Genomic DNA, 24,634 nt, shown 5'->3' on the forward strand with positions numbered 1-24,634 from the left:
GTCCACCTCTAGACTTCAATGACGTTAAGCCGTGATACCTAAGACAGATCTGCACTCGATGACACCACGATAACAGCCGGTCCCCACACTTACATCTTGCTCTCCTTATGACAGTATATATCGTATCAGTCTGTGACGCTGGTTTTGCAACTTCTTGCGTGCGTTTATGTTCGCCGCGACCAACACTTACCATGCACTGAACACAAAACATGGAGGAGCCGGGGCTTGAACCCGAGACCGTTCACACGCTAAGCGAACGATCTGCCAACTGAGCTACAGCTACACACACGACCAAGCCTGGCTATTCTCCATTCTTGGCGACTCTGATGTGCACGGACACGATGGTTGGTTGGTTTGTAGCGGCGAAGGTACCAGAATACAAAGGCGCGGACACGTTCATATACACAAGAGTTCCAAGTAGTTTCGATGCTCTGGTATTACGAATGCAAATTCCGTCTGTTTTGAACGTCATAAATTGAAAGGGCGGTCACAAATTGGTCCATTTCACTCCTTGTCCACAATCACACAGCACCTGAGGTAACAAGCACATCTCGAGCCCCATTGTGCTCTCCATTGTTCATGCCAACTCAGTGCCTCGCTCTTTGCTACTGTGTAAAACTCTTGTCGTCCAACTGCAAAACACTGGGACACAACAAGTTTCCGCGTCCCCATTGCACTGATCGTACTACGAAACGCTCCCCAAACTTGGCAATCACCCATGCAGATGACTTTTCCGACTTTACACGACGCTCACGCTAGTGACAGCCTTATTTATAGTTCGACGTCGCGCCAAAGCGAATGAGCACATTTCGCCTACGGCTTAGGCCGCTCTTCTAGTGTGGCTGCTCTGTGTCTGCAGGCAGCGAGGGGCTGCAAGCTTCCTGTGTTCGCACCTATATCACCTGTGCTTCCTTGTCAGAGACAGACTATCGCAAAACATACAACTCACTCCATGAATTGATTGCTACGGCATCTGTTATCAGCAGTCACAACCAGCAACACCAGTAGCAGCCGACTGCACGCAAAGAATGGGAACGTGCAGAGGGATTTACGTGAAATCGGCGCAATTGTGGATGCTAATCGTTCGCTTGTATCTGCCTACACACCTCTGCCGGTTGGGAATTATTCCACTTGCATGGCAAGGTGCTCATGTAGGTGCGTTAAAAATTCTGGAGGCGCTGGGTATCGATCCCAGTACCTCTCGCACGCTAAGCGAGCGCTCTACCATCTGAGCTACGCCCATCCCCCGATATCTAGTAGTGCTACATACAGTCATATCAACGTCACAGACCCTTGCACTCCCATTATTCCGCAGACATACACTACTCTCTATGTATCAGTGAGGGTGTCTTTCAGGTTTCGTGCATTCTGTATCGAATCGTAGTTGGCCACAATGAAAGTGGCACGCATAACGTCGAAAATAGAGTTCAGACACCGCTCTGAGTAAGACGAACGTGTTGTCCACCTCTAGACTTCAATGACGTTAAGCCGTGATACCTAAGACAGATCTGCACTCGATGACACCACGATAACAGCCGGTCCCCACACTTACATCTTGCTCTCCTTATGACAGTATACATCGTATCAGTCTGTGACGCTGGTTTTGCAACTTCTTACGTGCGTTTATGTTCGCCGCGACCAACACTTACCATGCACTGAACACAAAACATGGAGGAGCCGGGGCTTGAACCCGAGACCGTTCACACGCTAAGCGAACGATCTGCCAACTGAGCTACAGCTACACACACGACCAAGCCTGGCTATTCTCCATTCTTTGCGACTCTGATGTGCACGGACACGATGGTTGGTTGGTTTGTAGCGGCGAAGGTACCAGAATACAAAGGCGCGGACACGTTCATATACACAAGAGTTCCAAGTAGTTTCGATGCTCTGGTATTTCGAATGCAAATTCCGTCTGTTTTGAACGTCATAAATTGAAAGGGCGGTCACAAATTGGTCCATTTCACTCCTTGTCCACAATCACACAGCACCTGAGGTAACAAGCACATCTCGAGCCCCATTGTGCTCTCCATTGTTCATGCCAACTCAGTGCCTCGCTCTTTGCTACTGTGTAAAACTCTTGTCGTCCAACTGCAAAACACTGGGACACAACAAGTTTCCGCGTCCCCATTGCACTGATCGTACTACGAAACGCTCCCCAAACTTGGCAATCACCCATGCAGATGACTTTTCCGACTTTACACGACGCTCACGCAACGCTCACGCTAGTGACAGCCTTATTTATAGTTCGACGTCGCGCCAAAGCGAATGAGCACATTTCGCCTACGGCTTAGGCCGCTCTTCTAGTGTGGCTGCTCTGTGTCTGCAGGCAGCGAGGGGCTGCAAGCTTCCTGTGTTCGCACCTATATCACCTGTGCTTCCTTGTCAGAGACAGACTATCGCAAAACATACAACTCACTCCATGAATTGATTGCTACGGCATCGGTTATCAGCAGTCACAACCAGCAACACCAGTAGCAGCCGACTGCACGCAAAGAATGGGAACGTGCAGAGGGATTTACGTGAAATCGGCGCAATTGTGGATGCTAATCGTTCGCTTGTTTCTGCCTACACACCTCTGCCGGTTGGGAATTATTCCACTTGCATGGCAAGGTGCTCATGTAGGTGCGTTAAAAATTCTGGAGGCGCTGGGTATCGATCCCAGTACCTCTCGCATTCTAAGCGAGCGCTCTACCATCTGAGCTACGCCCACCCCCCGATAACTAGTAGTGCTACATACAGTCATATCAACGTCACAGACCCTTGCACTCCCATTATTCCGCAGACAAACACTACTCTCTATGTATCAGTGAGGGTGTCTTTCAGGTTTCGTGCATTCTGTATCGAATCGTAGTTGGCCACAATGAAAGTGGCACGCATAACGTCGAAAATAGAGTTCAGACACCGCTCTGAGTAAGACGAACGTGTTGTCCACCTCTAGACTTCAATGACGTTAAACCGTGATACCTAAGACAGATCTGCACTCGATGACACCACGATAACAGCCGGTCCCCACACTTACATCTTGCTCTCCTTATGACAGTATACATCGTATCAGTCTGTGACGCTGGTTTTGCAACTTCTTGCGTGCGTTTATGTTCGCCGCGACCAACACTTACCATGCACTGAACACAAAACATGGAGGAGCCGGGGCTTGAACCCGAGACCGTTCACACGCTAAGCGAACGATCTGCCAACTGAGCTACAGCTACATACACGACCAAGCCTGGCTATTCTCCATTCTTTGCGACTCTGATGTGCACGGACACGATGGTTGGTTGGTTTGTAGCGGCGAAGGTACCAGAATACAAAGGCGCGGACACGTTCATATACACAAGAGTTCCAAGTAGTTTCGATGCTCTGGTATTACGAATGCAAATTCCGTCTGTTTTGAACGTCATAAATTGGAAGGGCGGTCACAAATTGGTCCATTTCACTCCTTGTCCACAATCACACAGCACCTGAGGTAACAAGCACATCTCGAGCCCCATTGTGCTCTCCATTGTTCATGCCAACTCAGTGCCTCGCTCTTTGCTACTGTGTAAAACTCTTGTCGTCCAACTGCAAAACACTGGGACACAACAAGTTTCCGCGTCCCCATTGCACTGATCGTACTACGAAACGCTCCCCAAACTTGGCAATCACCCATGCAGATGACTTTTCCGACTTTACACGACGCTCACGCTAGTGACAGCCTTATTTATAGTTCGACGTCGCGCCAAAGCGAATGATCACATTTCGCCTACGGCTTAGGCCGCTCTTCTAGTGTGGCTGCTCTGTGTCTGCAGGCAGCGAGGGGCTGCAAGCTTCCTGTGTTCGCACCTATATCACCTGTGCTTCCTTGTCAGAGACAGACTATCGCAAAACATACAACTCACTCCATGAATTGATTGCTACGGCATCTGTTATCAGCAGTCACAACCAGCAACACCAGTAGCAGCCGACTGCACGCAAAGAATGGGAACGTGCAGAGGGATTTACGTGAAATCGGCGCAATTGTGGATGCTAATCGTTCGCTTGTATCTGCCTACACACCTCTGCCGGTTGGGAATTATTCCACTTGCATGGCAAGGTGCTCATGTAGGTGCGTTAAAAATTCTGGAGGCGCTGGGTATCGATCCCAGTACTTCTCGCACGCTAAGCGAGCGCTCTACCATCTGAGCTACGCCCACCCCCCCGATAACTAGTAGTGCTACATACAGTCATATCAACGTCACAGACCCTTGCACTCCCATTATTCCGCAGACAAACACTACTCTCTATGTATCAGTGAGGGTGTCTTTCAGGTTTCGTGCATTCTGTATCGAATCGTAGTTGGCCACAATGAAAGTGGCACGCATAACGTCGAAAATAGAGTTCAGACACCGCTCTGAGTAAGACGAACGTGTTGTCCACCTCTAGACTTCAATGACGTTAAGCCGTGATACCTAAGACAGATCTGCACTCGATGACACCACGATAACAGCCGGTCCCCACACTTACATCTTGCTCTCCTTATGACAGTATACATCGTATCAGTCTGTGACGCTGGTTTTGCAACTTCTTACGTGCGTTTATGTTCGCCGCGACCAACACTTACCATGCACTGAACACAAAACATGGAGGAGCCGGGGCTTGAACCCGAGACCGTTCACACGCTAAGCGAACGATCTGCCAACTGAGCTACAGCTACACACACGACCAAGCCTGGCTATTCTCCATTCTTTGCGACTCTGATGTGCACGGACACGATGGTTGGTTGGTTTGTAGCGGCGAAGGTACCAGAATACAAAGGCGCGGACACGTTCATATACACAAGAGTTCCAAGTAGTTTCGATGCTCTGGTATTACGAATGCAAATTCCGTCTGTTTTGAACGTCTTAAATTGAAAGGGCGGTCACAAATTGGTCCATTTCACTCCTTGTCCACAATCACACAGCACCTGAGGTAACAAGCACATCTCGAGCCCCATTGTGCTCTCCATTGTTCATGCCAACTCAGTGCCTCGCTCTTTGCTACTGTGTAAAACTCTTGTCGTCCAACTGCAAAACACTGGGACACAACAAGTTTCCGCGTCCCCATTGCACTGATCGTACTACGAAACGCTCCCCAAACTTGGCAATCACCCATGCAGATGACTTTTCCGACTTTACACGACGCTCACGCTAGTGACAGCCTTATTTATAGTTCGACGTCGCGCCAAAGCGAATGAGCACATTTCGCCTACGGCTTAGGCCGCTCTTCTAGTGTGGCTGCTCTGTGTCTGCAGGCAGCGAGGGGCTGCAAGCTTCCTGTGTTCGCACCTATATCACCTGTGCTTCCTTGTCAGAGACAGACTATCGCAAAACATACAACTCACTCCATGAATTGATTGCTACGGCATCTGTTATCAGCAGTCACAACCAGCAACACCAGTAGCAGCCGACTGCACGCAAAGAATGGGAACCTGCAGAGGGATTTACGTGAAATCGGCGCAATTGTGGATGCTAATCGTTCGCTTGTTTCTGCCTACACACCTCTGCCGGTTGGGAATTATTCCACTTGCATGGCAAGGTGCTCATGTAGGTGCGTTAAAAATTCTGGAGGCGCTGGGTATCGATCCCAGTACCTCTCGCACGCCAAGCGAGCGCTCTACCATCTGAGCTACGCCCACCCCCCCGATAACTAGTAGTGCTACATACAGTCATATCAACGTCACAGACCCTTGCACTCCCATTATTCCGCAGACAAACACTACTCTCTATGTATCAGTGAGGGTGTCTTTCAGGTTTCGTGCATTCTGTATCGAATCGTAGTTGGCCACAATGAAAGTGGCACGCATAACGTCGAAAATAGAGTTCAGACACCGCTCTGAGTAAGACGAACGTGTTGTCCACCTCTAGACTTCAATGACGTTAAGCCGTGATACCTAAGACAGATCTGCACTCGATGACACCACGATAACAGCCGGTCCCCACACTTACATCTTGCTCTCCTTATGACAGTATACATCGTATCAGTCTGTGACGCTGGTTTTGCAACTTCTTGCGTGCGTTTATGTTCGCCGCGACCAACACTTACCATGCACTGAACACAAAACATGGAGGAGCCGGGGCTTGAACCCGAGACCGTTCACACGCTAAGCGAACGATCTGCCAACTGAGCTACAGCTACACACACGACCAAGCCTGGCTATTCTCCATTCTTTGCGACTCTGATGTGCACGGACACGATGGTTGGTTGGTTTGTAGCGGCGAAGGTACCAGAATACAAAGGCGCGGACACGTTCATACACACAAGAGTTCCAAGTAGTTTCGATGCTCTGGTATTACGAATGCAAATTCCGTCTGTTTTGAACGTCTTAAATTGAAAGGGCGGTCACAAATTGGTCCATTTCACTCCTTGTCCACATTCACACAGCACCTGAGGTAACAAGCACATCTCGAGCCCCATTGTGCTCTCCATTGTTCATGCCAACTCAGTGCCTCGCTCTTTGCTACTGTGTAAAACTCTTGTCGTCCAACTGCAAAACACTGGGACACAACAAGTTTCCGCGTCCCCATTGCACTGATCGTACTACGAAACGCTCCCCAAACTTGGCAATCACCCATGCAGATGACTTTTCCGACTTTACACGACGCTCACGCTAGTGACAGCCTTATTTATAGTTCGACGTCGCGCCAAAGCGAATGAGCACATTTCGCCTACGGCTTAGGCCGCTCTTCTAGTGTGGCTGCTCTGTGTCTGCAGGCAGCGAGGGGCTGCAAGCTTCCTGTGTTCGCACCTATATCACCTGTGCTTCCTTGTCAGAGACAGACTATCGCAAAACATACAACTCACTCCATGAATTGATTGCTACGGCATCTGTTATCAGCAGTCACAACCAGCAACACCAGTAGCAGCCGACTGCACGCAAAGAATGGGAACGTGCAGAGGGATTTACGTGAAATCGGCGCAATTGTGGATGCTAATCGTTCGCTTGTTTCTGCCTACACACCTCTGCCGGTTGGGAATTATTCCACTTGCATGGCAAGGTGCTCATGTAGGTGCGTTAAAAATTCTGGAGGCGCTGGGTATCGATCCCAGTACCTCTCGCACGCTAAGCGAGCGCTCCACCATCTGAGCTACGCCCACCCCCCGATAACTAGTAGTGCTACATACAGTCATATCAACGTCACAGACCCTTGCACTCCCATTATTCCGCAGACAAACACTACTCTCTATGTATCAGTGAGGGTGTCTTTCAGGTTTCGTGCATTCTGTATCGAATCGTAGTTGGCCACAATGAAAGTGGCACGCATAACGTCGAAAATAGAGTTCAGACACCGCTCTGAGTAAGACGAACGTGTTGTCCACCTCTAGACTTCAATGACGTTAAGCCGTGATACCTAAGACAGATCTGCACTCGATGACACCACGATAACAGCCGGTCCCCACACTTACATCTTGCTCTCCTTATGACAGTATACATCGTATCAGTCTGTGACGCTGGTTTTGCAACTTCTTGCGTGCGTTTATGTTCGCCGCGACCAACACTTACCATGCACTGAACACAAAACATGGAGGAGCCGGGGCTTGAACCCGAGACCGTTCACACGCTAAGCGAACGATCTGCCAACTGAGCTACAGCTACACACACGACCAAGCCTGGCTATTCTCCATTCTTTGCGACTCTGATGTGCACGGACACGATGGTTGGTTGGTTTGTAGCGGCGAAGGTACCAGAATACAAAGGCGCGGACACGTTCATATACACAAGAGTTCCAAGTAGTTTCGATGCTCTGGTATTACGAATGCAAATTCCGTCTGTTTTGAACGTCATAAATTGGAAGGGCGGTCACAAATTGGTCCATTTCACTCCTTGTCCACAATCACACAGCACCTGAGGTAACAAGCACATCTCGAGCCCCATTGTGCTCTCCATTGTTCATGCCAACTCAGTGCCTCGCTCTTTGCTACTGTGTAAAACTCTTGTCGTCCAACTGCAAAACACTGGGACACAACAAGTTTCCGCGTCCCCATTGCACTGATCGTACTACGAAACGCTCCCCAAACTTGGCAATCACCCATGCAGATGACTTTTCCGACTTTACACGACGCTCACGCTAGTGACAGCCTTATTTATAGTTCGACGTCGCGCCAAAGCGAATGATCACATTTCGCCTACGGCTTAGGCCGCTCTTCTAGTGTGGCTGCTCTGTGTCTGCAGGCAGCGAGGGGCTGCAAGCTTCCTGTGTTCGCACCTATATCACCTGTGCTTCCTTGTCAGAGACAGACTATCGCAAAACATACAACTCACTCCATGAATTGATTGCTACGGCATCTGTTATCAGCAGTCACAACCAGCAACACCAGTAGCAGCCGACTGCACGCAAAGAATGGGAACGTGCAGAGGGATTTACGTGAAATCGGCGCAATTGTGGATGCTAATCGTTCGCTTGTATCTGCCTACACACCTCTGCCGGTTGGGAATTATTCCACTTGCATGGCAAGGTGCTCATGTAGGTGCGTTAAAAATTCTGGAGGCGCCGGGTATCGATCCCAGTACCTCTCGCACGCTAAGTGAGCGCTCTACCATCTAAGCTACGCCCACCCCCCCGATAACTAGTAGTGCTACATACAGTCATATCAACGTCACAGACCCTTGCACTCCCATTATTCCGCAGACAAACACTACTCTCTATGTATCAGTGAGGGTGTCTTTCAGGTTTCGTGCATTCTGTATCGAATCGTAGTTGGCCACAATGAAAGTGGCACGCATAACGTCGAAAATAGAGTTCAGACACCGCTCTGAGTAAGACGAACGTGTTGTCCACCTCTAGACTTCAATGACGTTAAGCCGTGATACCTAAGACAGATCTGCACTCGATGACACCACGATAACAGCCGGTCCCCACACTTACATCTTGCTCTCCTTATGACAGTATACATCGTATCAGTCTGTGACGCTGGTTTTGCAACTTCTTGAGTGCGTTTATGTTCGCCGCGACCAACACTTACCATGCACTGAACACAAAACATGGAGGAGCCGGGGCTTGAACCCGAGACCGTTCACACGCTAAGCGAACGATCTGCCAACTGAGCTACAGCTACACACACGACCAAGCCTGGCTATTCTCCATTCTTTGCGACTCTGATGTGCACGGACACGATGGTTGGTTGGTTTGTAGCGGCGAAGGTACCAGAATACAAAGGCGCGGACACGTTCATATACACAAGAGTTCCAAGTAGTTTCGATGCTCTGGTATTACGAATGCAAATTCCGTCTGTTTTGAACGTCTTAAATTGAAAGGGCGGTCACAAATTGGTCCATTTCACTCCTTGTCCACAATCACACAGCACCTGAGGTAACAAGCACATCTCGAGCCCCATTGTGCTCTCCATTGTTCATGCCAACTCAGTGCCTCGCTCTTTGCTACTGTGTAAAACTCTTGTCGTCCAACTGCAAAACACTGGGACACAACAAGTTTCCGCGTCCCCATTGCACTGATCGTACTACGAAACGCTCCCCAAACTTGGCAATCACCCATGCAGATGACTTTTCCGACTTTACACGACGCTCACGCTAGTGACAGCCTTATTTATAGTTCGACGTCGCGCCAAAGCGAATGAGCACATTTCGCCTACGGCTTAGGCCGCTCTTCTAGTGTGGCTGCTCTGTGTCTGCAGGCAGCGAGGGGCTGCAAGCTTCCTGTGTTCGCACCTATATCACCTGTGCTTCCTTGTCAGAGACAGACTATCGCAAAACATACAACTCACTCCATGAATTGATTGCTACGGCATCTGTTATCAGCAGTCACAACCAGCAACACCAGTAGCAGCCGACTGCACGCAAAGAATGGGAACGTGCAGAGGGATTTACGTGAAATCGGCGCAATTGTGGATGCTAATCGTTCGCTTGTTTCTGCCTACACACCTCTGCCGGTTGGGAATTATTCCACTTGCATGGCAAGGTGCTCATGTAGGTGCGTTAAAAATTCTTGAGGCGCTGGGTATCGATCCCAGTACCTCTCGCACGCTAAGCGAGCGCTGTACCATCTGAGCTACGCCCACCCCCCGATAAGTAGTAGTGCTACATACAGTCATATCAACGTCACAGACCCTTGCACTCCCATTATTCCGCAGACAAACACTACTCTCTATGTATCAGTGAGGGTGTCTTTCAGGTTTCGTGCATTCTGTATCGAATCGTAGTTGGCCACAATGAAAGTGGCACGCATAACGTCGAAAATAGAGTTCAGACACCGCTCTGAGTAAGACGAACGTGTTGTCCACCTCTAGACTTCAATGACGTTAAGCCGTGATACCTAAGACAGATGTGCACTCGATGACACCACGATAACAGCCGGTCCCCACACTTACATCTTGCTCTCCTTATGACAGTATACATCGTATCAGTCTGTGACGCTGGTTTTGCAACTTCTTGCGTGCGTTTATGTTCGCCGCGACCAACACTTACCATGCACTGAACACAAAACATGGAGGAGCCGGGGCTTGAACCCGAGACCGTTCACACGCTAAGCGAACGATCTGCCAACTGAGCTACAGCTACACACACGACCAAGCCTGGCTATTCTCCATTCTTTGCGACTCTGATGTGCACGGACACGATGGTTGGTTGGTTTGTAGCGGCGAAGGTACCAGAATACAAAGGCGCGGACACGTTCATATACACAAGAGTTCCAAGTAGTTTCGATGCTCTGGTATTACGAATGCAAATTCCGTCTGTTTTGAACGTCTTCAATTGAAAGGGCGGTCACAAATTGGTCCATTTCACTCCTTGTCCACAATCACACAGCACCTGAGGTAACAAGCACATCTCGAGCCCCATTGTGCTCTCCATTGTTCATGCCAACTCAGTGCCTCGCTCTTTGCTACTGTGTAAAACTCTTGTCGTCCAACTGCAAAACACTGGGACACAACAAGTTTCCGCGTCCCCATTGCACTGATCGTACTACGAAACGCTCCCCAAACTTGGCAATCACCCATGCAGATGACTTTTCCGACTTTACACGACGCTCACGCTAGTGACAGCCTTATTTATAGTTCGACGTCGCGCCAAAGCGAATGAGCACATTTCGCCTACGGCTTAGGCCGCTCTTCTAGTGTGGCTGCTCTGTGTCTGCAGGCAGCGAGGGGCTGCAAGCTTCCTGTGTTCGCACCTATATCACCTGTGCTTCCTTGTCAGAGACAGACTATCGCAAAACATACAACTCACTCCATGAATTGATTGCTACGGCATCTGTTATCAGCAGTCACAACCAGCAACACCAGTAGCAGCCGACTGCACGCAAAGAATGGGAACGTGCAGAGGGATTTACGTGAAATCGGCGCAATTGTGGATGCTAATCGTTCGCTTGTATCTGCCTACACACCTCTGCCGGTTGGGAATTACTCCACTTGCATGGCAAGGTGCTCATGTAGGTGCGTTAAAAATTCTGGAGGCGCTGGGTATCGATCCCAGTACCTCTCGCACGCTAAGCGAGCGCTCTACCATCTGAGCTACGCCCACCCCCCCGATAACTAGTAGTGCTACATACAGTCATATCAACGTCACAGACCCTTGCACTCCCATTATTCCGCAGACAAACACTACTCTCTATGTATCAGTGAGGGTGTCTTTCAGGTTTCGTGCATTCTGTATCGAATCGTAGTTGGCCACAATGAAAGTGGCACGCATAACGTCGAAAATAGAGTTCAGACACCGCTCTGAGTAAGACGAACGTGTTGTCCACCTCTAGACTTCAATGACGTTAAGCCGTGATACCTAAGACAGATCTGCACTCGATGACACCACGATAAAAGCCGGTCCCCACACTTACATCTTGCTCTCCTTATGACAGTATACATCGTATCAGTCTGTGACGCTGGTTTTGCAACTTTTTGCGTGCGTTTATGTTCGCCGCGACCAACACTTACCATGCACTGAACACAAAACATGGAGGAGCCGGGGCTTGAACCCGAGACCGTTCACACGCTAAGCGAACGATCTGCCAACTGAGCTACAGCTACACACACGACCAAGCCTGGCTATTCTCCATTCTTTGCGACTCTGATGTGCACGGACACGATGGTTGGTTGGTTTGTAGCGGCGAAGGTACCAGAATACAAAGGCGCGGACACGTTCATATGCACAAGAGTTCCAAGTAGTTTCGATGCTCTGGTATTACGAATGCAAATTCCGTCTGTTTTGAACGTCTTAAATTGAAAGGGCGGTCACAAATTGGTCCATTTCACTCCTTGTCCACAATCACACAGCACCTGAGGTAACAAGCACATCTCGAACCCCATTGTGCTCTCCATTGTTCATGCCAACTCAGTGCCTCGCTCTTTGCTACTGTGTAAAACTCTTGTCGTCCAACTGCAAAACACTGGGACACAACAAGTTTCCGCGTCCCCATTGCACTGATCGTACTACGAAACGCTCCCCAAACTTGGCAATCACCCATGCAGATGACTTTTCCGACTTTACACGACGCTCACGCAACGCTCACGCTAGTGACAGCCTTATTTATAGTTCGACGTCGCGCCAAAGCGAATGAGCACATTTCGCCTACGGCTTAGGCCGCTCTTCTAGTGTGGCTGCTCTGTGTCTGCAGGCAGCGAGGGGCTGCAAGCTTCCTGTGTTCGCACCTATATCACCTGTGCTTCCTTGTCAGAGACAGACTATCGCAAAACATACAACTCACTCCATGAATTGATTGCTACGGCATCTGTTATCAGCAGTCACAACCAGCAACACCAGTAGCAGCCGACTGCACGCAAAGAATGGGAACGTGCAGAGGGATTTACGTGAAATCGGCGCAATTGTGGATGCTAATCGTTCGCTTGTATCTGCCTACACACCTCTGCCGGTTGGGAATTACTCCACTTGCATGGCAAGGTGCTCATGTAGGTGCGTTAAAAATTCTGGAGGCGCTGGGTATCGATCCCAGTACCTCTCGCACGCTAAGCGAGCGCTCTACCATCTGAGCTACGCCCACCCCCCCGATAACTAGTAGTGCTACATACAGTCATATAAACGTCACAGACCCTTGCACTCCCATTATTCCGCAGACAAACACTACTCTCTATGTATCAGTGAGGGTGTCTTTCAGGTTTCGTGCATTCTGTATCGAATCGTAGTTGGCCACAATGAAAGTGGCACGCATAACGTCGAAAATAGAGTTCAGACACCGCTCTGAGTAAGACGAACGTGTTGTCCACCTCTAGACTTCAATGACGTTAAGCCGTGATACCTAAGACAGATCTGCACTCGATGACACCACGATAACAGCCGGTCCCCACACATACATCTTGCTCTCCTTGTGACAGTATACATCATATCAGTCTGTGACTCTGGTTTTGCAACTTCTTGCGTGCGTTTATGTTCGCCGCGACCAACACTTACCATGCACTGAACACAAAACATGGAGGAGCCGGGGCTTGAACCCGAGACCGTTCACACGCTAAGCGAACGATCTGCTAACTGAGCTACAGCTACACACACGACCAAGCCTAGCTATTCTCCATTCTTTGCGACTCTGATGTGCACGGACACGATGGTTGGTTGGTTTGTAGCGGCGAAGGTACCAGAATACAAAGGCGCGGACACGTTCATATACACAAGAGTTCCAAGTAGTTTCGATGCTCTGGTATTACGAATGCAAATTCCGTCTGTTTTGAACGTCATAAATTGAAAGGGCGGTCACAAATTGGTCCATTTCACTCCTTGTCCACAATCACACAGCACCTGAGGTAACAAGCACATCTCGAGCCCCATTGTGCTCTCCATTGTTCATGCCAACTCAGTGCCTCGCTCTTTGCTACTGTGTAAAACTCTTGTCGTCCAACTGCAAAACACTGGGACACAACAAGTTTCCGCGTCCCCATTGCACTGATCGTACTACGAAACGCTCCCCAAACTTGGCAATCACCCATGCAGATGACTTTTCCGACTTTACACGACGCTCACGCTAGTGACAGCCTTATTTATAGTTCGACGTCGCGCCAAAGCGAATGAGCACATTTCGCCTACGGCTTAGGCCGCTCTTCTAGTGTGGCTGCTCTGTGTCTGCAGGCAGCGAGGGGCTGCAAGCTTCCTGTGTTCGCACCTATATCACCTGTGCTTCCTTGTCAGAGACAGACTATCGCAAAACATACAACTCACTCCATGAATTGATTGCTACGGCATCTGTTATCAGCAGTCACAACCAGCAACACCAGTAGCAGCCGACTGCACGCAAAGAATGGGAACGTGCAGAGGGATTTACGTGAAATCGGCGCAATTGTGGATGCTAATCGTTCGCTTGTTTCTGCCTACACACCTCTGCCGGTTGGGAATTATTCCACTTGCATGGCAAGGTGCTCATGTAGGTGCGTTAAAAATTCTGGAGGCGCTGGGTATCGATCCCAGTACCTCTCGCACGCCAAGCGAGCGCTCTACCATCTGAGCTACGCCCACCCCCCCGATAACTAGTAGTGCTACATACAGTAATATCAACGTCACAGACCCTTGCACTCCCATTATTCCGCAGACAAACACTACTCTCTATGTATCAGTGAGGGTGTCTTTCAGGTTTCGTGCATTCTGTATCGAATCGTAGTTGGCCACAATGAAAGTGGCACGCATAACGTCGAAAATAGAGTTCAGACACCGCTCTGAGTAAGACGAACGTGTTGTCCACCTCTAGACTTCAATGACGTTAAGCCGTGATACCTAAGACAGATCTGCACTCGATGACACCACGATAACAGCCGGTCCCCACACTTACATCTTGCTCTCCTTATGACAGTATACATCGTATCAGTCTGTGACGCTGGTTTTGCAACTTCTTGCGTGCGTTTATGTTCGCCGCGACCAACACTTACCAAGCACTGAACACAAAACGTGGAGGAGCCGGGGCTTGAACCCGAGACCGTGCACACGCTAAGCGAACGATCTGCCAACTGAGCTACAGCTACACACACCACCAAGCCTGGCTATTCTCCATTCTTTGCGACTCTGATGTGCACGGACACGATGGTTGATTGGTTTGTAGCGGCGAAGGTACCAGAATACAAAGGCGCGGACACGTTCATATACACAAGAGTTCCAAGTAGTTTCGATGCTCTGGTATTACGAATGCAAATTCCGTCTGTTTTGAACGTCTTAAATTGAAAGGGCGGTCACAAATTGGTCCATTTCACTCCTTGTCCACAATCACACAGCACCTGAGGTAACAAGCACATCTCGAGCCCCATTGTGCTCTCCATTGTTCATGCCAACTCAGTGCCTCGCTCTTTGCTACTGTGTAAAACTCTTGTCGTCCAACTGCAAAACATTGGGACACAACAAGTTTCCGCGTCCCCATTGCACTGATCGTACTACGAAACGCTCCCCAAACTTGGCAATCACCCATGCAGATGACTTTTCCGACTTTACACGACGCTCACGCTAGTGACAGCCTTATTTATAGTTCGACGTCGCGCCAAAGCGAATGAGCACATTTCGCCTACGGCTTAGGCCGCTCTTCTAGTGTGGCTGCTCTGTGTCTGCAGGCAGCGAGGGGCTGCAAGCTTCCTGTGTTCGCACCTATATCACCTGTGCTTCCTTGTCAGAGACAGACTATCGCAAAACATACAACTCACTCCATGAATTGATTGCTACGGCATCTGTTATCAGCAGTCACAACCAGCAACACCAGTAGCAGCCGACTGCACGCAAAGAATGGGAACGTGCAGAGGGATTTACGTGAAATCGGCGCAATTGTGGATGCTAATCGTTCGCTTGTATCTGCCTACACACCTCTGCCGGTTGGGAATTATTCCACTTGCATGGCAAGGTGCTCATGTAGGTGCGTTAAAAATTCTGGAGGCGCTGGGTATCGATCCCAGTACCTCTCGCACGCTAAGCGAGCGCTCTACCATCTGAGCTACGCCCACCCCCCCGATAACTAGTAGTGCTACATACAGTCATATCAACGTCACAGACCCTTGCACTCCCATTATTCCGCAGACAAACACTACTCTCTATGTATCAGTGAGGGTGTCTTTCAGGTTTCGTTCATTCTGTATCGAATCGTAGTTGGCCACAATGAAAGTGGCACGCATAACGTCGAAAATAGAGTTCAGACACCGCTCTGAGTAAGACGAACGTGTTGTCCACCTCTAGACTTCAATGACGTTAAGCCGTGATACCTAAGGCAGATCTGCACTCGATGACACCACGATAACAGCCGGTCCCCACACTTTTCTTGCTCTCCTTATGACAGTATACATCGTATCAGTCTGTGACGCTGGTTTTGCAACTTCTTGCGTGCGTTTATGTTCGCCGCGACCAACACTTACCATGCACTGAACACAAAACATGGAGGAGCCGGGGCTTGAACCCGAGACCGTTCACACGCTAAGCGAACGATCTGCCAACTGAGCTACAGCTACACACACGACCAAACCTGGCTATTCTCCATTCTTTGCGACTCTGATGTGCACGGACACGATGGTTGGTTGGTTTGTAGCGGCGAAGGTACCAGAATACAAAGGCGCGGACACGTTCATATACACAAGAGTTCCAAGTAGTTTCGATGCTCTGGTATTACGAATGCAAATTCCGTCTGTTTTGAACGTCTTAAATTGAAAGGGCGGTCACAAATTGGTCCATTTCACTCCTTGTCCACAATCACACAGCACCTGAGGTAACAAGCACATCTCGAGCCCCATTGTGCTCTCCATTGTTCATGCCAACTCAGTGCCTCGCTCTTTGCTACTGTGTAAAACTCTTGTCGTCCAACTGCAAAACACTGGGACACAACAAGTTTCCGCGTCCCCATTGCACTGATCGTACTACGAAACGCTCCCCAAACTTGGCAATCACCCATGCAGATGACTTTTCCGACTTTACACGACGCTCACGCTAGTGACAGCCTTATTTATAGTTCGACGTCGCGCCAAAGCGAATGAGCACATTTCGCCTACGGCTTAGGCCGCTCTTCTAGTGTGGCTGCTCTGTGTCTGCAGGCAGCGAGGGGCTGCAAGCTTCCTGTGTTCGCACCTATATCACCTGTGCTTCCTTGTCAGAGACAGACTATCGCAAAACATACAACTCACTCCATGAATTGATTGCTACGGCATCTGTTATCAGCAGTCACAACCAGCAACACCAGTAGCAGCCGACTGCACGCAAAGAATGGGAACGTGCAGAGGGATTTACGTGAAATCGGCGCAATTGTGGATGCTAATCGTTCGCTTGTTTCTGCCTACACACCTCTGCCGGTTGGGAATTATTCCACTTGCATGGCAAGGTGCTCATGTAGGTGCGTTAAAAATTCTGGAGGCGCTGGGTATCGATCCCAGTACCTCTCGCACGCTAAGCGAGCGCTCTACCATCTGAGCTACGCCCACCCCCCCGATAACTAGTAGTGCTACATACAGTCATATCAACGTCACAGACCCTTGCACTCCCATTATTCCGCAGACAAACACTACTCTCTATGTATCAGTGAGGGTGTCTTTCAGGTTTCGTGCATTCTGTATCGAATCGTAGTTGGCCACAATGAAAGTGGCACGCATAACGTCGAAAATAGAGTTCAGACACCGCTCTGAGTAAGACGAACGTGTTGTCCACCTCTAGACTTCAATGACGTTAAGCCGTGATACCTAAGACAGATCTGCACTCGATGACACCACGATAACAGCCGGTCCCCACACTTACATCTTGCTCTCCTTATGACAGTATACATCGTATAAGTCTGTGACGCTGGTTTTGCAACTTTTTGCGTGCGTTTATGTTCGCCGCGACCAACACTTACCATGCACTGAACACAAAACATGGAGGAGCCGGGGCTTGAACCCGAGACCGTTCACACGCTAAGCGAACGATCTGCCAACTGAGCTACAGCTACACACACGACCAAGCCTGGCTATTCTCCATTCTTTGCGACTCTGATGTGCACGGACACGATGGTTGGTTGGTTTGTAGCGGCGAAGGTACCAGAATACAAAGGCGCGGACACGTTCATATACACAAGTGTTCCAAGTAGTTTCGATGCTCTGGTATTACGAATGCAAATTCCGTCTGTTTTGAACGTCTTAAATTGAAAGGGCGGTCACAAATTGGTCCATTTCACTCCTTGTCCACAATCACACAGCACCTGAGGTAACAAGCACATCTCGAACCCCATTGTGCTCTCCATTGTTCATGCCAACTCAGTGCCTCGCTCTTTGCTACTGTGTAAAACTCTTGTCGTCCAACTGCAAAACACTGGGACACAACAAGTTTCCGCGTCCCCATTGCACTGATCGTACTACGAAACGCTCCCCAAACTTGGCAATCACCCATGCAGATGACTTTTCCGACTTTACACGACGCTCACGCTAGTGACAGCCTTATTTATAGTTCGACGTCGCGCCAAAGCGAATGAGCACATTTCGCCTACGGCTTAGGCCGCTCTTCTAGTGTGGCTGCTCTGTGTCTGCAGGCAGCGAGGGGCTGCAAGCTTCCTGTGTTCGCACCTATATCACCTGTGCTTCCTTGTCAGAGACAGACTATCGCAAAACATACAACTCACTCCATGAATTGATTGCTACGGCATCTGTTATCAGCAGTCACAACCAGCAACACCAGTAGCAGCCGACTGCACGCAAAGAATGGGAACGTGCAGAGGGATTTACGTGAAATCGGCGCAATTGTGGATGCTAATCGTTCGCTTGTTTCTGCCTACACACCTCTGCCGGTTGGGAATTATTCCACTTGCATGGCAAGGTGCTCATGTAGGTGCGTTAAAAATTCTGGAGGCGCTGGGTATCGATCCCAGTACCTCTCGCACGCTAAGCGAGCGCTCTAACATCTGAGCTACGCCCACCCCCCCGATAACTAGTAGTGCTACATACAGTCATATCAACGTCACAGACCCTTGCACTCCCATTATTCCGCAGACAAACACTACTCTCTATGTATCAGTGAGGGTGTCTTTCAGGTTTCGTGCATTCTGTATCGAATCGTAGTTGGCCACAATGAAAGTGGCACGCATAACGTCGAAAATAGAGTTCAGACACCGCTCTGAGTAAGACGAACGTGTTGTCCACCTCTAGACTTCAATGACGTTAAGCCGTGATACCTAAGACAGATCTGCACTCGATGACACCACGATAACAGCCGGTCCCCACACTTACATCTTGCTCTCCTTATGACAGTATACATCGTATCAGTCTGTGACGCTGGTTTTGCAACTTCTTGCGTGCGTTTATGTTCGCCGCGACCAACACTTACCATGCACTGAACACAAAACATGGAGGAGCCGGGGCTTGAACCCGAGACCGTTCACACGCTAAGCGAACGATCTGCCAACTGAGCTACAGCTACACACACGACCAAGCCTGGCTATTCTCCATTCTTTGCGACTCTGATGTGCACGGACACGATGGTTGGTTGGTTTGTAGCGGCGAAGGTACCAGAATACAAAGGCGCGGACACGTTCATATACACAAGAGTTCCAAGTAGTTTCGATGCTCTGGTATTACGAATGCAAATTCCGTCTGTTTTGAACGTCTTAAATTGAAAGGGCGGTCACAAATTGGTCCATTTCACTCCTTGTCCACAATCACACAGCACCTGAGGTAACAAGCACATCTCGAGCCCCATTGTGCTCTCCATTGTTCATGCCAACTCAGTGCCTCGCTCTTTGCTACTGTGTAAAACTCTTGTCGTCCAACTGCAAAACACTGGGACACAACAAGTTTCCGCGTCCCCATTGCACTGATCGTACTACGAAACGCTCCCCAAACTTGGCAATCACCCATGCAGATGACTTTTCCGACTTTACACGACGCTCACGCTAGTGACAGCCTTATTTATAGTTCGACGTCGCGCCAAAGCGAATGAGCACATTTCGCCTACGGCTTAGGCCGCTCTTCTAGTGTGGCTGCTCTGTGTCTGCAGGCAGCGAGGGGCTGCAAGCTTCCTGTGTTCGCACCTATATCACCTGTGCTTCCTTGTCAGAGACAGACTATCGCAAAACATACAACTCACTCCATGAATTGATTGCTACGGCATCTGTTATCAGCAGTCACAACCAGCAACACCAGTAGCAGACGACTGCACGCAAAGAATGGGAACGTGCAGAGGGATTTACGTGAAATCGGCGCAATTGTGGATGCTAATCGTTCGCTTGTTTCTGCCTACACACCTCTGCCGGTTGGGAATTATTCCACTTGCATGGCAAGGTGCTCATGTAGGTGCGTTAAAAATTCTGGAGGCGCTGGGTATCGATCCCAGTACCTCTCGCACGCTAAGCGAGCGCTCTACCATCTGAGCTACGCCCACCCCCCCGATAACTAGTAGTGCTACATACAGTCATATCAACGTCACAGACCCTTGCACTCCCATTATTCCGCAGACAAACACTACTCTCTATGTATCAGTGAGGGTGTCTTTCAGGTTTCGTGCATTCTGTATCGAATCGTAGTTGGCCACAATGAAAGTGGCACGCATAACGTCGAAAATAGAGTTCAGACACCGCTCTGAGTAAGACGAACGTGTTGTCCACCTCTAGACTTCAATGACGTTAAGCCGTGATACCTAAGACAGATCTGCACTCGATGACACCACGATAACAGCCGGTCCCCACACTTACATCTTGCTCTCCTTATGACAGTATACATCGTATCAGTCTGTGACGCTGGTTTTGCAACTTTTTGCGTGCGTTTATGTTCGCCGCGACCAACACTTACCATGCACTGAACACAAAACATGGAGGAGCCGGGGCTTGAACCCGAGACCGTTCACACGCTAAGCGAACGATCTGCCAACTGAGCTACAGCTACACACACGACCAAGCCTGGCTATTCTCCATTCTTTGCGACTCTGATGTGCACGGACACGATGGTTGGTTGGTTTGTAGCGGCGAAGGTACCAGAATACAAAGGCGCGGACACGTTCATATACACAAGTGTTCCAAGTAGTTTCGATGCTCTGGTATTACGAATGCAAATTCCGTCTGTTTTGAACGTCTTAAATTGAAAGGGCGGTCACAAATTGGTCCATTTCACTCCTTGTCCACAATCACACAGCACCTGAGGTAACAAGCACATCTCGAACCCCATTGTGCTCTCCATTGTTCATGCCAACTCAGTGCCTCGCTCTTTGCTACTGTGTAAAACTCTTGTCGTCCAACTGCAAAACACTGGGACACAACAAGTTTCCGCGTCCCCATTGCACTGATCGTACTACGAAACGCTCCCCAAACTTGGCAATCACCCATGCAGATGACTTTTCCGACTTTACACGACGCTCACGCAACGCTCCCGCTAGTGACAGCCTTATTTATAGTTCGACGTCGCGCCAAAGCGAATGAGCACATTTCGCCTACGGCTTAGGCCGCTCTTCTAGTGTGGCTGCTCTGTGTCTGCAGGCAGCGAGGGGCTGCAAGCTTCCTGTGTTCGCACCTATATCACCTGTGCTTCCTTGTCAGAGACAGACTATCGCAAAACATACAACTCACTCCATGAATTGATTGCTACGGCATCTGTTATCAGCAGTCACAACCAGCAACACCAGTAGCAGCCGACTGCACGCAAAGAATGGGAACGTGCAGAGGGATTTACGTGAAATCGGCGCAATTGTGGATGCTAATCGTTCGCTTGTTTCTGCCTACACACCTCTGCCGGTTGGGAATTATTCCACTTGCATGGCAAGGTGCTCATGTAGGTGCGTTAAAAATTCTGGAGGCGCTGGGTATCGATCCCAGTACCTCTCGCACGCCAAGCGAGCGCTCTACCATCTGAGCTACGCCCACCCCCCCGATAACTAGTAGTGCTACATACAGTAATATCAACGTCACAGACCCTTGCACTCCCATTATTCCGCAGACAAACACTACTCTCTATGTATCAGTGAGGGTGTCTTTCAGGTTTCGTGCATTCTGTATCGAATCGTAGTTGGCCACAATGAAAGTGGCACGCATAACGTCGAAAATAGAGTTCAGACACCGCTCTGAGTAAGACGAACGTGTTGTCCACCTCTAGACTTCAATGACGTTAAGCCGTGATACCTAAGACAGATCTGCACTCGATGACACCACGATAACAGCCGGTCCCCACACTTACATCTTGCTCTCCTTATGACAGTATACATCGTATCAGTCTGTGACGCTGGTTTTGCAACTTCTTGCGTGCGTTTATGTTCGCCGCGACCAACACTTACCAAGCACTGAACACAAAACGTGGAGGAGCCGGGGCTTGAACCCGAGACCGTGCACACGCTAAGCGAACGATCTGCCAACTGAGCTACAGCTACACACACCACCAAGCCTGGCTATTCTCCATTCTTTGCGACTCTGATGTGCACGGACACGATGGTTGATTGGTTTGTAGCGGCGAAGGTACCAGAATACAAAGGCGCGGACACGTTCATATACACAAGAGTTCCAAGTAGTTTCGATGCTCTGGTATTACGAATGCAAATTCCGTCTGTTTTGAACGTCTTAAATTGAAAGGGCGGTCACAAATTGGTCCATTTCACTCCTTGTCCACAATCACACAGCACCTGAGGTAACAAGCACATCTCGAGCCCCATTGTGCTCTCCATTGTTCATGCCAACTCAGTGCCTCGCTCTTTGCTACTGTGTAAAACTCTTGTCGTCCAACTGCAAAACATTGGGACACAACAAGTTTCCGCGTCCCCATTGCACTGATCGTACTACGAAACGCTCCCCAAACTTGGCAATCACCCATGCAGATGACTTTTCCGACTTTACACGACGCTCACGCTAGTGACAGCCTTATTTATAGTTCGACGTCGCGCCAAAGCGAATGAGCACATTTCGCCTACGGCTTAGGCCGCTCTTCTAGTGTGGCTGCTCTGTGTCTGCAGGCAGCGAGGGGCTGCAAGCTTCCTGTGTTCGCACCTATATCACCTGTGCTTCCTTGTCAGAGACAGACTATCGCAAAACATACAACTCACTCCATGAATTGATTGCTACGGCATCTGTTATCAGCAGTCACAACCAGCAACACCAGTAGCAGCCGACTGCACGCAAAGAATGGGAACGTGCAGAGGGATTTACGTGAAATCGGCGCAATTGTGGATGCTAATCGTTCGCTTGTATCTGCCTACACACCTCTGCCGGTTGGGAATTATTCCACTTGCATGGCAAGGTGCTCATGTAGGTGCGTTAAAAATTCTGGAGGCGCTGGGTATCGATCCCAGTACCTCTCGCACGCTAAGCGAGCGCTCTACCATCTGAGCTACGCCCACCCCCCCGATAACTAGTAGTGCTACATACAGTCATATCAACGTCACAGACCCTTGCACTCCCATTATTCCGCAGACAAACACTACTCTCTATGTATCAGTGAGGGTGTCTTTCAGGTTTCGTTCATTCTGTATCGAATCGTAGTTGGCCACAATGAAAGTGGCACGCATAACGACGAAAATAGAGTTCAGACACCGCTCTGAGTAAGACGAACGTGTTGTCCACCTCTAGACTTCAATGACGTTAAGCCGTGATACCTAAGGCAGATCTGCACTCGATGACACCACGATAACAGCCGGTCCCCACACTTTTCTTGCTCTCCTTATGACAGTATACATCGTATCAGTCTGTGACGCTGGTTTTGCAACTTCTTGCGTGCGTTTATGTTCGCCGCGACCAACACTTACCATGCACTGAACACAAAACATGGAGGAGCCGGGGCTTGAACCCGAGACCGTTCACACGCTAAGCGAACGATCTGCCAACTGAGCTACAGCTACACACACGACCAAACCTGGCTATTCTCCATTCTTTGCGACTCTGATGTGCACGGACACGATGGTTGGTTGGTTTGTAGCGGCGAAGGTACCAGAATACAAAGGCGCGGACACGTTCATATACACAAGAGTTCCAAGTAGTTTCGATGCTCTGGTATTACGAATGCAAATTCCGTCTGTTTTGAACGTCTTAAATTGAAAGGGCGGTCACAAATTGGTCCATTTCACTCCTTGTCCACAATCACACAGCACCTGAGGTAACAAGCACATCTCGAGCCCCATTGTGCTCTCCATTGTTCATGCCAACTCAGTGCCTCGCTCTTTGCTACTGTGTAAAACTCTTGTCGTCCAACTGCAAAACACTGGGACACAACAAGTTTCCTCGTCCCCATTGCACTGATCGTACTACGAAACGCTCCCCAAACTTGGCAATCACCCATGCAGATGACTTTTCCGACTTTACACGACGCTCACGCTAGTGACAGCCTTATTTATAGTTCGACGTCGCGCCAAAGCGAATGAGCACATTTCGCCTACGGCTTAGGCCGCTCTTCTAGTGTGGCTGCTCTGTGTCTGCAGGCAGCGAGGGGCTGCAAGCTTCCTGTGTTCGCACCTATATCACCTGTGCTTCCTTGTCAGAGACAGACTATCGCAAAACATACAACTCACTCCATGAATTGATTGCTACGGCATCTGTTATCAGCAGTCACAACCAGCAACACCAGTAGCAGCCGACTGCACGCAAAGAATGGGAACGTGCAGAGGGATTTACGTGAAATCGGCGCAATTGTGGATGCTAATCGTTCGCTTGTTTCTGCCTACACACCTCTGCCGGTTGGGAATTATTCCACTTGCATGGCAAGGTGCTCATGTAGGTGCGTTAAAAATTCTGGAGGCGCTGGGTATCGATCCCAGTACCTCTCGCACGCTAAGCGAGCGCTCTACCATCTGAGCTACGCCCACCCCCCC

The 24,634-nt window shown here is 49.6% G+C and overlaps 12 non-coding genes across 12 annotated transcripts; all 12 read right to left on the minus strand.

Annotated features, from left to right (window-relative positions):
• Positions 1 to 1,170: 1,170 nt before the first annotated feature.
• Positions 1,171 to 1,245, minus strand: Trnaa-agc (transfer RNA alanine (anticodon AGC)). The gene has a single exon. It is a non-coding gene; the product is annotated as a tRNA-Ala (tRNA).
• A 1,395-nt stretch (positions 1,246 to 2,640) lies between these two features.
• Positions 2,641 to 2,714, minus strand: Trnas-aga (transfer RNA serine (anticodon AGA)). The gene has a single exon. It is a non-coding gene; the product is annotated as a tRNA-Ser (tRNA).
• A 2,845-nt stretch (positions 2,715 to 5,559) lies between these two features.
• Positions 5,560 to 5,633, minus strand: Trnaa-ggc (transfer RNA alanine (anticodon GGC)). The gene has a single exon. It is a non-coding gene; the product is annotated as a tRNA-Ala (tRNA).
• Positions 5,634 to 11,397: 5,764 nt separating this feature from the next.
• On the minus strand, positions 11,398 to 11,471 carry Trnaa-agc (transfer RNA alanine (anticodon AGC)). Its single transcript has one exon. It is a non-coding gene; the product is annotated as a tRNA-Ala (tRNA).
• Positions 11,472 to 12,868: 1,397 nt separating this feature from the next.
• On the minus strand, positions 12,869 to 12,942 carry Trnaa-agc (transfer RNA alanine (anticodon AGC)). The gene has a single exon. It is a non-coding gene; the product is annotated as a tRNA-Ala (tRNA).
• Positions 12,943 to 14,328: 1,386 nt separating this feature from the next.
• On the minus strand, positions 14,329 to 14,402 carry Trnaa-ggc (transfer RNA alanine (anticodon GGC)). The gene has a single exon. It is a non-coding gene; the product is annotated as a tRNA-Ala (tRNA).
• A 1,386-nt stretch (positions 14,403 to 15,788) lies between these two features.
• On the minus strand, positions 15,789 to 15,862 carry Trnaa-agc (transfer RNA alanine (anticodon AGC)). Its single transcript has one exon. It is a non-coding gene; the product is annotated as a tRNA-Ala (tRNA).
• Positions 15,863 to 17,246: 1,384 nt separating this feature from the next.
• Positions 17,247 to 17,320, minus strand: Trnaa-agc (transfer RNA alanine (anticodon AGC)). Its single transcript has one exon. It is a non-coding gene; the product is annotated as a tRNA-Ala (tRNA).
• A 2,846-nt stretch (positions 17,321 to 20,166) lies between these two features.
• On the minus strand, positions 20,167 to 20,240 carry Trnaa-agc (transfer RNA alanine (anticodon AGC)). The gene has a single exon. It is a non-coding gene; the product is annotated as a tRNA-Ala (tRNA).
• A 1,397-nt stretch (positions 20,241 to 21,637) lies between these two features.
• Positions 21,638 to 21,711, minus strand: Trnaa-ggc (transfer RNA alanine (anticodon GGC)). Its single transcript has one exon. It is a non-coding gene; the product is annotated as a tRNA-Ala (tRNA).
• A 1,386-nt stretch (positions 21,712 to 23,097) lies between these two features.
• Trnaa-agc (transfer RNA alanine (anticodon AGC)) lies at positions 23,098 to 23,171 on the minus strand. The gene has a single exon. It is a non-coding gene; the product is annotated as a tRNA-Ala (tRNA).
• A 1,384-nt stretch (positions 23,172 to 24,555) lies between these two features.
• Trnaa-agc (transfer RNA alanine (anticodon AGC)) lies at positions 24,556 to 24,629 on the minus strand. The gene has a single exon. It is a non-coding gene; the product is annotated as a tRNA-Ala (tRNA).
• Between the last annotated feature and the right edge of the window lie 5 nt (positions 24,630 to 24,634).

Source organism: Schistocerca gregaria, unplaced genomic scaffold (assembly GCF_023897955.1).
Source record: "Schistocerca gregaria isolate iqSchGreg1 unplaced genomic scaffold, iqSchGreg1.2 ptg000653l, whole genome shotgun sequence".
In the NCBI taxonomy this organism is placed as follows: Eukaryota; Metazoa; Arthropoda; class Insecta; order Orthoptera; family Acrididae; genus Schistocerca; species Schistocerca gregaria.